The sequence below is a fragment of the Lathamus discolor genome, chromosome 2, assembly GCF_037157495.1.
Source record: "Lathamus discolor isolate bLatDis1 chromosome 2, bLatDis1.hap1, whole genome shotgun sequence".
Classification (NCBI taxonomy): domain Eukaryota; kingdom Metazoa; phylum Chordata; class Aves; order Psittaciformes; family Psittacidae; genus Lathamus; species Lathamus discolor.
The window spans coordinates 134,481,755-134,495,718 of record NC_088885.1 but is presented as its reverse complement, the minus strand read 5'-3'; positions in this window follow the sequence as shown (position 1 = coordinate 134,495,718).

Sequence of the window (13,964 nt, the reverse complement as noted above, 5' to 3'; positions counted from 1 at the left end):
AGTCTTCAACTGCATCATTTTAAAAATATAAGGTTTAGTAGCAGATGTTCCTCAATCTTGGTGTTTAATGAGAAGCAGGAGTCTCAAGCAGTAAATATTTGCATGAAGAGATTACAGCAGCAGCTGTTTAAATACAGCAGATTGAATATAGTCAAAATAGTGATGCGTTATTAGTCAAATACTGTTATGTTTCTAGAAGGAATAGTCTGCACAAGTTTGTGCTACTTCTTATGTGTAAAAACATCCCTAAATATTTTTTCACTGGACACCTGGAATAACAACATTGAAGTCGCTTGACAGCCAGGCAGTGTTAGGCCTATAGAGTAGCTTCTGCTTCCAGAAATGTTGCATGGGTTTCAGTGGGAGTTATCATTTTTCATTATAGAAAACCTTGTCAGAACCTTTTCTGAGATTGTCCTCCACAGTTTGATTCTCTGCACACCTTGCAACACCTGAAGTTGCTTCATGAGTGTCTATCTTGGTCCTAAGTACTGGTTATTTACTGAATAAAAGAAGACAAGTAATATTTCTTTAGTTACCTTCTTCATTTACAGAAGGCTGCAGAGTAGCGGCTTCCTGAGCAAAACATGGCACCTGAATCTTTATATTGTGAAGATTTAATGGACTTTTTTTCCTATTTTCATCTAATCTGCTTTTACACTTATTTATATTTTGGTATCTAAAACGTTTTTGGCAATGAGTCTATTTGACGTGTAGTTTCACAAAGCTTAACTTGCTTTGATCTGAACTTTTTGTAGAATAACATCTGGTATGCTGTGGTTTGAGTTCATCTTCCTTGAAAGCCATGCTGTTCCTCTGATTATTCCCCTTGCTCTTGTTTGTGTATTTTCTGTATCTTACAGTTGAGGCAGCCAAAACCCAGATGCAGGAATTTGATTGAGTTTACGTGTTATTATAATGACATTTAAAGGCTGCATTTCTTCTCCTTGCCTGATAGTACTTAATCATCTGTTTTCATTTTGAATTATAGTGAGTATTGAGATGATATTTTCATAAAATAAGCCACAATAAATCTAAGATCCACCTTTTGACTAAGTAATAGTTAATGTCAGGATTATTATTCTCAAGAGCAGTTATTTGCAGTTGTCAGCAGTTGTTCAGCTCAAAATAATTCTGCAGCCCTTTGTGATCATTTTTAACTACCCTAAATAATTTTGTAAAGTCAGAAAATTTACATGTTCTTATGCTTTACAATCACGTTATGTAACATCATTTCTGTCTCAGGTATGAATATACCTAGCAGTACATGTCCCATCACAGCCCTTTCAAGCTTGATAATTTCTGTCTGTCCCCTTTACTATCTTATAGCTTGCTAATACTCTTGCAGAGGGCCTTCCCTTTTGTCCTGTAGCTGCTTACTTTCTCTAAGAGCTTTTTGAAAAGGCATATTATCAAAAACCTTTCTGATATCTGAGCCCAGTAAATAGACTAACTCAGTGATAAGCCAATGTTTAATGAGTCCTCCATGTGCTGAAACAGGTTTGAGACTCATTATTCCTTCCTGCAAAACCTATGTTAATTGTCCCCTATTAAGTCATATTAATTCATGTATGCTGCTAGTTATTTATTATAGTTTCTACTAATCTGCCCAGTACAAAACTATGACTTCCTAGCCTGTAATTTCTCAGATTCCCCAGAAGTCCTTATTAAAAACTAGCATTGTATCATGCTGTCTTCCTTTTGCACTGAGGCCAATTTAAGTGATAGGTTATACACTGCAGCTGAGAACATGACTGTTTCAAATCTAATTATCTAAGACACACTGGGCAAGTGCTATCAACACTGACAATGATCTATCGATTATTTTTTTAAATTGTCCTAAAATGCCTTTTGCTGACAGTTCTGAGATGGTTTCCTCATTCTGTTTCCTGCAAAGGTGGGCTGAAGGGGATAAGACCAGACTCAGACTTTGCCATACTGGCTGCTGATGTAAATATTGCATGTAGCTTTTCTGCTGCCTCTTTACCTTCCTTGAGCAATTCCTTTGCAACTCAACTATGTTTCCATCCTACAAGGTTTCTAACAGATGAGCCATTTCTGATAAGGCTGGAAAAGATTTGCTACTAACATTCGTGTCTTAAACTAGCTGTTCCTTGAACTCATTCTGAACTGTCTTGCAATACTTTTACATTCAGCATGCCAGAGTACATTATTTTTCTGATTTTTGGTTTGGAGATTGCTTCCACATTTTGAGGGGCACCTCCTTACTCCCAGAAATGCCTTTGCTCTGCTGCATGACTGCATAGTCTTTCTTGACCTTTTAAATTTCTTGTGAATAGGAATATATTTGTTGTGAGCTTCTAGTCTAGTGCTTTTATGCAACCTCCCTGCTACCTAAAAATATTCTATTTTCTTGTCAGGACTTTTCCATTTCCTTTGAAGAAATTATATAATTTTTATACAGTTCCTGATTTTGAGGCCAAGAGATACCAGAGTGTAGGGCTAGGAGTTTTGATCACGTCCTTTGGGGGCCTTTTCACAGTTCTACATGGCTGCTGGATATACGTATATTGCAGTCAGCAATAGTTGTTTAATAGTGCTTCAGACTAGGACCTGTGAGCTGATCCTATGGGGACTACATGAAATCATGCTTCTCTGTTTGTGAGTTTTCTAACCAGCTGTTCCAAGAGACAGAATCTTTAAAACATCTATGATGTCCAAAAATATAATATCCCATCAGGCATGAAGGTGCAGAAGGAAGCCAGGAGGAATGAGGCCTGTCTTTTATTAATATGTTTTCTGCCTTTGTGGATTCTGTAATGGCTCCCTTAACAATCACAGTCCAAGTGGTCTCTGCCCTGGGTGATGATAGGAAGGCTTACTAATGTGTTTGAAGTTGCAGCTGCTGGGGATCCTGTGCAATCACCAGGGATGCATTGGTAAAGAATGTTGTGCACTGATCAAATTCATTCATTTCCTTCCAGACTTTTCTGAATTTATAACACTCCTCCCTGGTGGAGTGAATAATTCTTAAATTATTATTCTCTTATATAATTTATATACTATTATTTCAATAATCCAAGATTATCTTCCTTCTATCAGGTCTCTGAAGTGCCTACATAGCAACACCTATCCTTGATATCTCTTTGTATTGGTATATATACCCCCTTGGTAATAGACTTGTTTATGTGCATAGACAAGGTTGCATCTGTTCAGTAAGCACAGTGCTGTTGGAGCTAGGGTACTCGAGTAGCAGGTCCTTAATCTTTTCTCCAAGAGAATAGTTACATATCAGTGGTATTTCCCACTGCAAATACAGGAATGCCTGCTCATGCCTACAGATAATGTCTTTCCTTTTAACGAAAAGAAAAAGCAAACCCTTGTGTGCTCAGCATATACTTAGTTCTGAATGCTTACCATCCTTCTGTGAGACAAAATATGTTCCTCAGCTTCTAATCTGTATTATCCTTCACATCTGTACCACTTTGTCTTTAAAAACCATGCTTGAGATGAATTTGTAGTAAAGGTCTTCAAGAGAAACAAATTTAGTCAAAACATTCATAGAAGAAAATGGCAGGATGTTGTCCCAGTAAAAAAAAAAAAACAAAACAAAAAAAAACTTAAAAAAAAAAAAAATCCTCACAGTAGAGAAAACAAAAGAGAGTGTTTGAATTCAAGGGAGAAAGATTTATTGATAGGCTAGATGTAGAATTATAAGCATAATTGATGTTAAAATTATATTGATAGGTGTGAGGTGGAGAGACAATCAAGGGTGATAGGGGAAAAGAAAGTGAGAGTAGTTATTACAGGTGGAGAAATGTCATCCTAGCATGCTGAAGGATGAGGAGCTGCAGGCAGGACTCAGAGGCAGCACGAGAGATAACATCAGTGCTACTGCAAGCAGAGACTTCAAGAGCTTTGTTTTCAGAAGGCAAGACTTAGATAGCAAGGAAGTAATGAAGGTAAATATTTACTGCTCTCTTCAATAGTTTAATTTGTTTGATCCACTAGAAAGCATGGCATGGGGCAAACAACATTAGAAGGTACTCTACTTCTACCCCATTAAAACAAGTAGTGGTCAAAGCACAGAGGAAAACAAAGTTTATTTCATTTCTTGGATTTTTACTGAAGAGCCTGACAGAGATCTTCATGAGAAAGCCTGGCTATTTGGTGGAGGATATAAAGCTCTGTTATGCAGTCCACAAATGAAGGCAGGGCAGTTATTTCCTCAGTGGTAATTATATTTCAGACTGTCATTTTTGTTTAATCTGTGCATGATTAGATCTGTGAATGCTGTACCTGTAGAAAAAGCCTAAAGATATGACAGTATCTTTTTGCGTATTACTGACAGTGTACTTTTCAGTGGATAAAACAAAGTTAATGCTGTAAAGTGTCTTAAATAATGTGTGCTTATTTTTAGCTATATCTTTAACTAAAGAAAAGTTAGTTTTCAAGGCGGAAAATATTTATTTTAAAAACATCCATTTATGAATGTCAGCAGGCTGTTTCTGAAGACTCGATAAAAATGGTGCAACCTACAGATCTCACTCAGACAACCTTCCAGAGTGCATCTGCCAGGAGAACCTCAGTGCCAATGTGCAAAAGCGAAACTGATCCTGACAGAAAGGCACCTTTCCAGGAAAAGAACTGTCATTAAACAAATCTAGACCAAAAAGAAGTTCTACTGAATATCAACGCCTAGCTGGTGGCCTACGAAAGCTGAAGTTAGAAAAACAATTGACTCGCCTCATATTCCCAGAAAAAAAATAAATTAGCTAGCCTGCAAGCACAAAGAAAAGAAAACACAACAAAATCCTTTTATCTTGCTCATTTCCATGGAGAGCTGTCTGGTTAAGGGTGACAAATAGGCAGTAAAGTTTGGTTAACATTATTGTTGGGAATTAGAAATACGAAGATGACTGCTGACACCGTCATTTTCTCGTATAATGTAGAAATGGAGGCTGGTAGGAAGAATGTTCTTGTCTAAAAAACCCCAACTCATTTAATGCTTGCTATAGTTATAGCCTGTTTGATCTTAAGTCAGAGGGAGCATGTTACATTCCTTTACGCAGTTTCTGCTACCATGCAGCCAGTTTCAGAAGAAAAGCTGATATTGTAGGTTTTTAGTTAGCAAAAGCAATGGTAGTTTGACATGACAAAAGTCTAGTTGTTATTTTCTGCTGTACCTATAGCTACTACTTATTGTATTTGAATGTGCTGGTTCTCTTTATCTGAAAACAGCACAGAATATTTCATTTCAGTTCCTTCAGTCTGAAATCTCTCTGATGGAAAAGATTTATTTCTGGATCAGTATTTAGTTTTGTCTCTTTATACAACCATAAAGTGTATGCAAATAGAAAAACTTTGAATGTTGGATCAAATATTCTGGATAGAAGAAGTAAATATCACCAACATTTTGTTTTCACTTTCAAACTCAGAATGAAATATTATCCTGTTAAAATAAGTACTTTTGTCTGAGAACCAGGCTCATCTGAGGTATGTCCTCAGTGAACACTAGATGACATACATCGTCAGTGACAGTAAATGAGATACATCAGGGAATTTTTTTGTCCAGCCAGCAAAATATAAGGTCTCTGTTTGGTGAATAATATAATCACCGTTGTGTGAGGAGAAGAGCCATACACTCCCTGTGCTCAAGGACTGCAGGGAAGTCTTGGGGGGATCAACACCTTTCTCTACTGCAGCTACCCAGTTGGGTGCCCTTTAGCAGATTTCTTACCTTCTTTTGTCTCTGGCTTCCCCAGCTACAAAATAAAGATAACAAACTTTCCATATTTATAGAAATGTTTTGAAGTTTAGAACAGTAAAAATTTGAGCTATCATGATACCTTCACAATAGACCATGTAAGGGCATAAGATAGATGCTACAGCAACAGAATCCTTTCAGCCCTGTGAGTTAACATCATTGTGCTAACAATAAAACAGCTGACCTTCTCATCAGCAGGAGAGACAGTGCTATCAAGAAATCTGTTATTTCTCTGCTGTAGCTAGGATATAAAGCTCTCAAATCAGGCTATGCTCAGGCTGGGTTTGAAAGTGAAACACCAGATAACAGCATCTAAGATGAAACACTTGAGATTCCCTCTTAAGCATCAGGAAACACTTTTTATTGCATGTGACTGAGCACTGGCCCAGGTTGCCCAGGGAGGCTGTGTAGTCTCCATCCTCAGAGATATTAAGAAGCAAACAGTTTTAGGTGACCCTGCATTAGCAGGGAGATTGGACAGACAACCTCCAGAGTCATCTGGAGGTCTTGTCTACCTCAACCATCCTATGATTCTTTGAGATTTCTGTAACAGATGTCAGATCTAGAAAAGATAGCTGCAGATTCCCAGAAGTGTACAGGTTATACGTTTATAGCTGATGGAAAAGTCTGTTTGCAGATTTTCTTCAGGCAAAAATGTGGTGTGGTATTGGCTGGAGAATCCTAGGAGTTCTGATATCAGAAGGCGGACTTTAGGAAGTTGTTCTACATTTACCAAGAAACAGAGACATGAATTTAACTGGAATATACAGATTTAGGAGATTTTATGACTCTTCTTGCAGTCATTGTACTCTAAAAGCAGATGAACATTGCATACCCTTAGGGACTGAACTACTGGTCTCATTATCATTGCAAAGCTAATCACCATTCCCCTCTATCTGTACAGAATTCTTTTCAAGGAAAAAAAAATATAATCTTTTCTGTAATCTGAATGGTTTAGAATACTCAGAAAAGTCTTTGCTCAGATTTCATTTTGCCTGAAAATTTTCCATTATCATTGCAAGTATTGTAATGCAATGTTTTGTAGGTGTAAATAGAGTTATACATCCACATAGAAAGATAGAAAGAGTTCTGAGTGTCACCCTTCATAGACATGCAGTAGAATGTTGTCTCTTTCACAACAAAGAGTAAAATTATGCAAAATGTAAATTTAATCTTGACTTAATGATTGCCAATAATGTGACATTGACACTTAACAATAAGCTAAGTATCAGCATATTAATATTTATCAATAAAAATATTTGTACCAGAAAAAAAAATAAAAAGTCTCCATCAGAGTTATAATTCTAGGGATAAAAAGAGTGAACCCCCCCCCCCCCCAAAAGAATCAAAAAGAAGCCCATGGTTTACCAGCAGAAAGGCTAAATGTAGAAAATACATTTTATTCTATGAGAAGCTGATAAGGATGTAGTCCTGTCTGGGAAGGCAATAGTCGGCTTGTCCTATATGTTGGATGTTACAGCTATGTTGGCTGAGGGAATAAAATTAGGAAAGGACAATGGTCATCTAGAACGGAAGGGAATTTTTTCTTGTTTAATTATTTTTGAATTGTCTCGTTACCCATGAAAACACATGGTATTTTGTTGTAAAGAAACTATTTGGTGATGCAGCATGTACATTATATTACTGCAGTGTGGCAGTCCACAGCTGAGGCTTCCACAGTCCTGATTGTTCTCTGTCAATGTGTATTAGTTCCCTCCCTGGCTCTCTTTCGGAGTGAGCTAAATATGTGGGCAGCTGAGGCATCAGTGCTCTTCAGGGGCTGCTCCCTGCAGATGCTCTTTGCTCCATGATGCATGTCCATCTCACTCCAGGGCACACAACACATATAACAGATGTCATAGCATGGTGCAGATCTCAGCTACTCTTTTTAAAGACCTACAAAAAAACTGCATGTCATATTCCTTGGAACCCTTGGTGTTATGAAGAACACAGAGCTGACTGCAGGTAGCTTGGGAAACCATGGCACATGACAACTCTGTCCTATCTGCTGTCGGATGATGGGCAAACGTCCTGTGCACTACATCCCAGAAAAGAGGCATGGGGGCCAGCCCATCTGCAGGTAATGTTTCCAAATATCCCTCACTAAAGCATGCTGAGAGGCTTAAGATAGAGGAAGAGAATTACTTCCAGGTGTGTAGGAAGGGATTTCTCCAGGTCACGGGGAAGGTGTTTTATGTCTTGCAGCATGAGAAAGGCTGTGACCTGTGTCCCAGTATGGATAACCTCACCGAAAACACTGCATAGGAACCCGTTGAGGAGGGGTCTGGCACCATTAAGGCTCACCAAAATTACCTCATGGTTTAGTGGTTCAGGAAACTGAGCCCTATTTAAAGTCAATGAACTTGAGCTCTTAAGCTGGTTACATACTGCTCTGCAGAGAACATATTGCTCAGTGCAGTACTCTGATGTTCTGCTTTTACTGGCATACATTGCAACCTCACATCATACTTAAAAGGGTCTACTTTTACTGTTAAAAGAGATCTGAAAATAACCGATGTCAGATCAGATGCAATGACTTCCTGGACAATAACTGGACAGAGATATTCTACTTTGGCTGTTTGATCTGAGCATTTCACAGAAAACAGATCGCTCTTATATTTAGTGACTGTCCAGGGGGAAGGGCTTTCTATATATATATATATATATAACACACCTAATTCATACCCATGCAGCTAATATGTACTTGCTATCCAGGGAACTGAATTTATGCACCTAACTTTTGTAACACTAATTGCTCTGTTGTAGGTTGCAAGGTAAATCCTCTGGGATCTCTCTGCCTTCAAATCAGATTGAACTCAAGATTAAATTTATGCAGAGAAAAACTCTTGATCACATAGGGCTAAAATATAACTTCAAGGCTCAGTTCGAAGAGGTAATGCAGAACAATCTGTCCCAGAGGGAGCTCAGTGAGGCATTCTGCTTCTTGGAAGCATTTTGATGCCTGAAACTCTCATTATACAAGAAGAATATACCCACATGCAAAAGGAAGACAGACCATGCCTTATGACCTGTCACCTTTGTTTTGTAGACAGACATATGTGATTAAGGGAGCCTGTCTCTTCTCAGGTGGCACTAACATCTTGAGGAACGTACTCTGTAAGGCATTAGGGGACAGAGCAGGAGTGGTGTTTCTTTGACCAGTTTCTTTAGTCAAAGGTTGGCCTTTGCAAAAGCCTCTCAGAAATGGAGAGAAAGTATCCCTCCTTTTCCATCCTCTCCCTTTGTATCCTCATAGAAGGATCAAGTAGACGTCAGCTTGCAGAGATTCTCATGTGTTCATCATCTTCTTTAAAAGGAGTGATAAATAACACCTGATACAGCAAAATCAGGATAGTGGAAGTGACAGAAATTAGAAAATGCTACACATTTTGTTTGGACTCTTTTGGGACCCTCAGTCAACTTTGTTTCTTCTACATCTCAGCCACACTCAGAACTCTACAGAGAGAGCAAGAGGGATGGCAAATTAAAAAGGACTGACTCTTCCTCATTTGCTTTTAATTTCATATTATACTACAGTGACTCATGTCAGAACTAAAGTCAAAATCCACATTTTTTGTTTTGAAGTTAACATACAAAAATAGATATTCTTAACAGATTTTTTTGCACGAAGTCAGAGAAGAAGAACATTTTGAGATGATTCAACAGTCACTGCTCTGTGTAAGGAGTTACTGCAAGTCAATTAAAAGAATAGATTAAAAATAGCTTTCCCTTGATAAAGGAGAGATTTGTCTCATTAGGACACATTGCTACGTTCTATAACCTTACAAGGAAACAGCATTGTCAGATAAACTGCCCCGGTTTACTTTCTTTTGTCTAATTCTGTAACACCCACATTTCTTGCATGGGAACCAGCTATGCTATGAGCAGTGGAGTGTTTTATTAGTAACTGTCCTGGCACCTGGTGTAGATGAAGGTAAAGAAATTGTATCCTAATTCAGGGGAAAACGAGCAAATTATCTGTTTAGAAAAAGGGCTTATGCTGGTTTAGGACAAAAAATAAAATGTGATAAATTTACAGAAAGGAGGGAGATAGCCCATGTAACAGGAAAAAGTAACCTGTATGAACCAATATAATTACATAGAATCTTGGGGAGCTATGGCCCTTGAGAACACTCCTTGAGCTACGTCCCTAGTGAGGTGACCTGAAGGCTTCTCAGAATAGGAGCCTTGCATTGAGAATGATGCCAGGATGATGGATGAAACAGGAACACAGGCATGCAGGCCTGCAAGAGCCTTTGCATCACCAGATACACTTAACCTGCTCTTGCAGACAATTGGTTATACCACTCCGTTCATCAGTTTGTAAAATCCATTTTACAGCTAATCAGACTGCTGGATCCTGCTCCTGGGTCTGAGATTCGTGCCCAGAATCACTGCAGAGAATGATGGCCAGGTCTCGTACCAACTGCCCTACAGAAGCTTCCGCCTGTGCCCTCACAGAACTGCTATGGGCTCTCCCACATTGTGCTATAGACAGAGAAGGTGCTACTGATCACAGAGTTATGGTTTGGGATAAGTAATCAGTCTGACTGAAGCTGTACTGTATATTTTGTTACAGTAAAATCTGGTTTGATTTCCAGTGAAATCAAATATTTTAGCTTGTTAATAGTCTTTGGAGCTGTTAAAAGTGAGACTCTATGGCCCAAATACTTGTTGATATTTGATTTTTGTATTGAATAGGGCAAAAGGAAATGTCCTATTTCTGGATGAGATCAATACAGAGATTTTGAAGTACTTAGTTTTTACTTTGCTGAATATTGACCTGCATCTTCTTTAAGCCACAGCCGTATTTCATATTTATAGTTAAAAAAACTCGTGATTCCATGGTGCTCTGTAAGGTATGCTCCTTCACTGGACTGCATATGCCATAATACAAGCAATTCAAAAGTGGATTAATGCTCAGCTGATGTAATGCAGACCATTTCAATTCTGTTGTCTTAAAAGAGTACTTATTTTCCTGTATTCAGACATTTCCTTCTAAAACTTTTTTCTCTGCAACATTTCAGCAGAAAATGTGGGAGCTCTCTTCATAGCAGCTTTGCTGCTGCTGAGACTTCAGCAGAGTGGGAAGGTTGAAAGATGCCAATTACAAGGAGATATGCAATACTCATAAGCTTTCTGATGGAGCTTAGAGTCCTGTAGAGGCTTGATTTTTTCGTAGTTAAAACCTCAGGGCTAGGAGTCTTCTGTAAGCAAGCAAGTACACTGAAACTAGCATGTGCTAGGAGCCCACTGATCAGGGAAGCTGCCTTTCATGCTGTGCTGCTGTCACCTATACCTGCTCCACCTGCAATGCCTCTCTGGGCAATGCCTTGCTCCACCCAGCTCCATCATGAAAGTTTTAGCCATGGGGTTTTAGTGACATTGTTTCCTGAGCCAAGTCCATCCTCCTTGTTCACTGATGCATGGCACACCAGGGTGAGCACTGCTGGTAGGAGAGACAGTTGCAAAAGGGAAACTGAGATTTAAGATTGCCATTCCCACAGCATCTCAGTTCAAGCAAAAAGAAAACCCAAGACCATTCTGGTAACACAGCATGCAGCTTATTATTGCTCAGGTGACCCAGGCACCAGCATGCATTTGGGCGGATGCTCCAGGATGGGCAAGCAGAAGGAGCCTTCCCACACTCTGCTGCATCTCTTTGCAGTGTGTCCCCCTTGACTAGAATCCCCATGGACTACAGGCCCTGCTCCTGCACCACACACAATGCATTTAAGAAAGACTGTGGGGAAGAGAGATTGTCGTGAGCCTGTGCTTCCATCATCAGCCAGCAGGAGTGGGCTAGGAGCAGACCCTGTCTCCCTCAGAACTGGCAGGACCTCTCCTATGAGGACAGGCTGAGAGAGTTGGGCTTGTTGAGCCTGGAGAAGAGAAGGCTCCAGGGAGACCTTAGAGCAGCCTTCCAGTTTCTAAAGGGGGGCTACAAGAAACCTGGAAAGGAACTTTTTGCAAGGGCCTGCAGTGACAAGGCAAGAAGAATGCCTTTAGACTGAAAGAGGGTAGATTTAGATTAGATATTAGGAAAAATTCTTCACTATGAGGGTGGTGAGGCACTGGAACAGGTTGCCCATAAAAGCTGTGGATGCCCCATCAAAGAAAGTGTTCAAAACCAAGTTGGATGGGGCTTAGAGCAGCCTGGTCTAGTGGAAGGCATCCCTGTCCATGGTGGGGCATTGGAACTAGATGAGTTTTAAGATCTCTCCAAACTCAAACCATTATTTGATTCTCTGATTCTTCAATTCTATGATTCTATGACACTGCCATATTCACCAGCAGCAAAAACGTTCTTGCTCTACCTTAAGCTACAGTTGTTAAAGTACCTGAACACATTCTCACCCATGGCTGGTGGAGAGCTTCTTAGACATGTCATGTAAACAAGACAACTCTGATCCATAAAGGTTTTCTGTCATCTTCTGTATGCATGGAGATTTTTCTACAGACTACAGAATCACAGAATCACAGAATCCCAAGGGTTGGAAGGGACCTCAAAAGATCATCTAGTCCAACCCCCCTGCAAGAGCAGGGTAACCTACAGTACATCACACAGGAACTTGTCCAGGCGGGCCTTGAATATCTCCAGTGTAGGAGACTCCACAACCCCCCTGGGCAACCTGTTCCAGTGCTCTGTCACTCTTACAGTAAAGAAGTTCTTCCTGATGTTAACGTGGAACTTCCTATGTTCCAGTTTACACCCATTGCCCCTTGTCCTATCACTGGATATCACTGAAAAAAGCCTAGCTCCATCATCCTGACACCTACCCTTTACATATTTGTCAACATTGATGAGGTCACCCCTCAGTCTCCTCTTCTCCAAGCTAAAGAGACCCAGCTCCCTCAGCCTCTCCTCATAAGGGAGATGTTCCACTCCCTTAATCATCTTTGTGGCTCTGCGCTGGACTCCTTCAAGCAATTCCCTGTCCTTCTTGAACAGAGGGGCCCAGAACTGGACGCAATATTCCAGATGCGGCCTCACCAAGGCTGAGTAGAGGGGGAGGAGAACCTCTCTTGACCTACTAACCACTCCCTTTCTAATGCACCCTAAAATGCCATTTGCCTTCTTGGCCACAAGAGCACATTGCTGGCTCATGGTCATCCTCCTATCCACCAGGACCCCCAGGTCCCTTTCCCCTTCGCTACTTTCCAGCAGGTCAACCCCCAACCTGTACTGGTACATGGGGTTGTTCTTCCCCAGATGCAAGACTCTACACTTGCCCTTGTTAAATTTCATCAAGTTTCTCCCCGCCCAACTCTCCAGCCTGTCCAGGTCTCGCTGAATGGCAGCACAGTCCTCTGGTGTGTCAGCCACTCCTCCCAGTTTACTACATATAAAAAGCATTATACTTCTGTCCATTAAATAACCAAGAGCAATCATCTGCCTTTCCTGCTGTTACAGAATACTACCATGTTTTCATGTGAAGAAAACAAATACATATTTCATCTTCTGAAAAAATATATTTATTTAGCATTTCACCGGTTCCTCATTATACAGCTCTTGTCAGAGCATAGGTGCACACTTATTTATTTCGAGTCTGTGTTTACAAAGTCTTGCAAAAGATTCACATAAGAATTTCAGCTACCTAGAATTATTATTGAAGGGCCAGGATGTTTTTCCCTGCTCCATCAGCACACAGCAGCTATAAAGCTGCCTTCACCACCCTGCTCCTGTGGATTACTCTTACGTGAATCCACAGTTTAATATAATTGTTGTGGATACCAAAGCATGCTGATCCCCAGATAATCAATTCTTGCAGCCTCACTCAGAGACATGCACTTGTTGTCATGGTTTTCAGCCCAGGCAACTCAGAACCACACAGCCGCATGCTCACTCCCCCCTCTTCCTCCCCTCAGTCCTGGAGGGATGGGGAGGAGAATGGAAAGAATGTAACTCCCACAGGTTGAGATAAGAACAGTCCAGTAACTAAGGTATAACACAAATCACTACTGCTACCACCAATGATAATAATGAGAAGTGAAATAACAGGGGAACAGAATACAACTGCTCACCACCCACCGACCGATATCCAGCCCAACCTGAGCAGTGATCCACCCATCCCGGGTAATTGCCCCCAGTCTACATACTGCAGAGCAGATGGGTTTCCCTCTCCGTTGCCAGTTGCTCTACTTCCATTGCTGCAGCCACCCCCACAGGGCATTTGCCACCACCCATGAGTCAGTATAAAGTAGTGGCCACTTTTCTCATTCAGCAATATCCAAG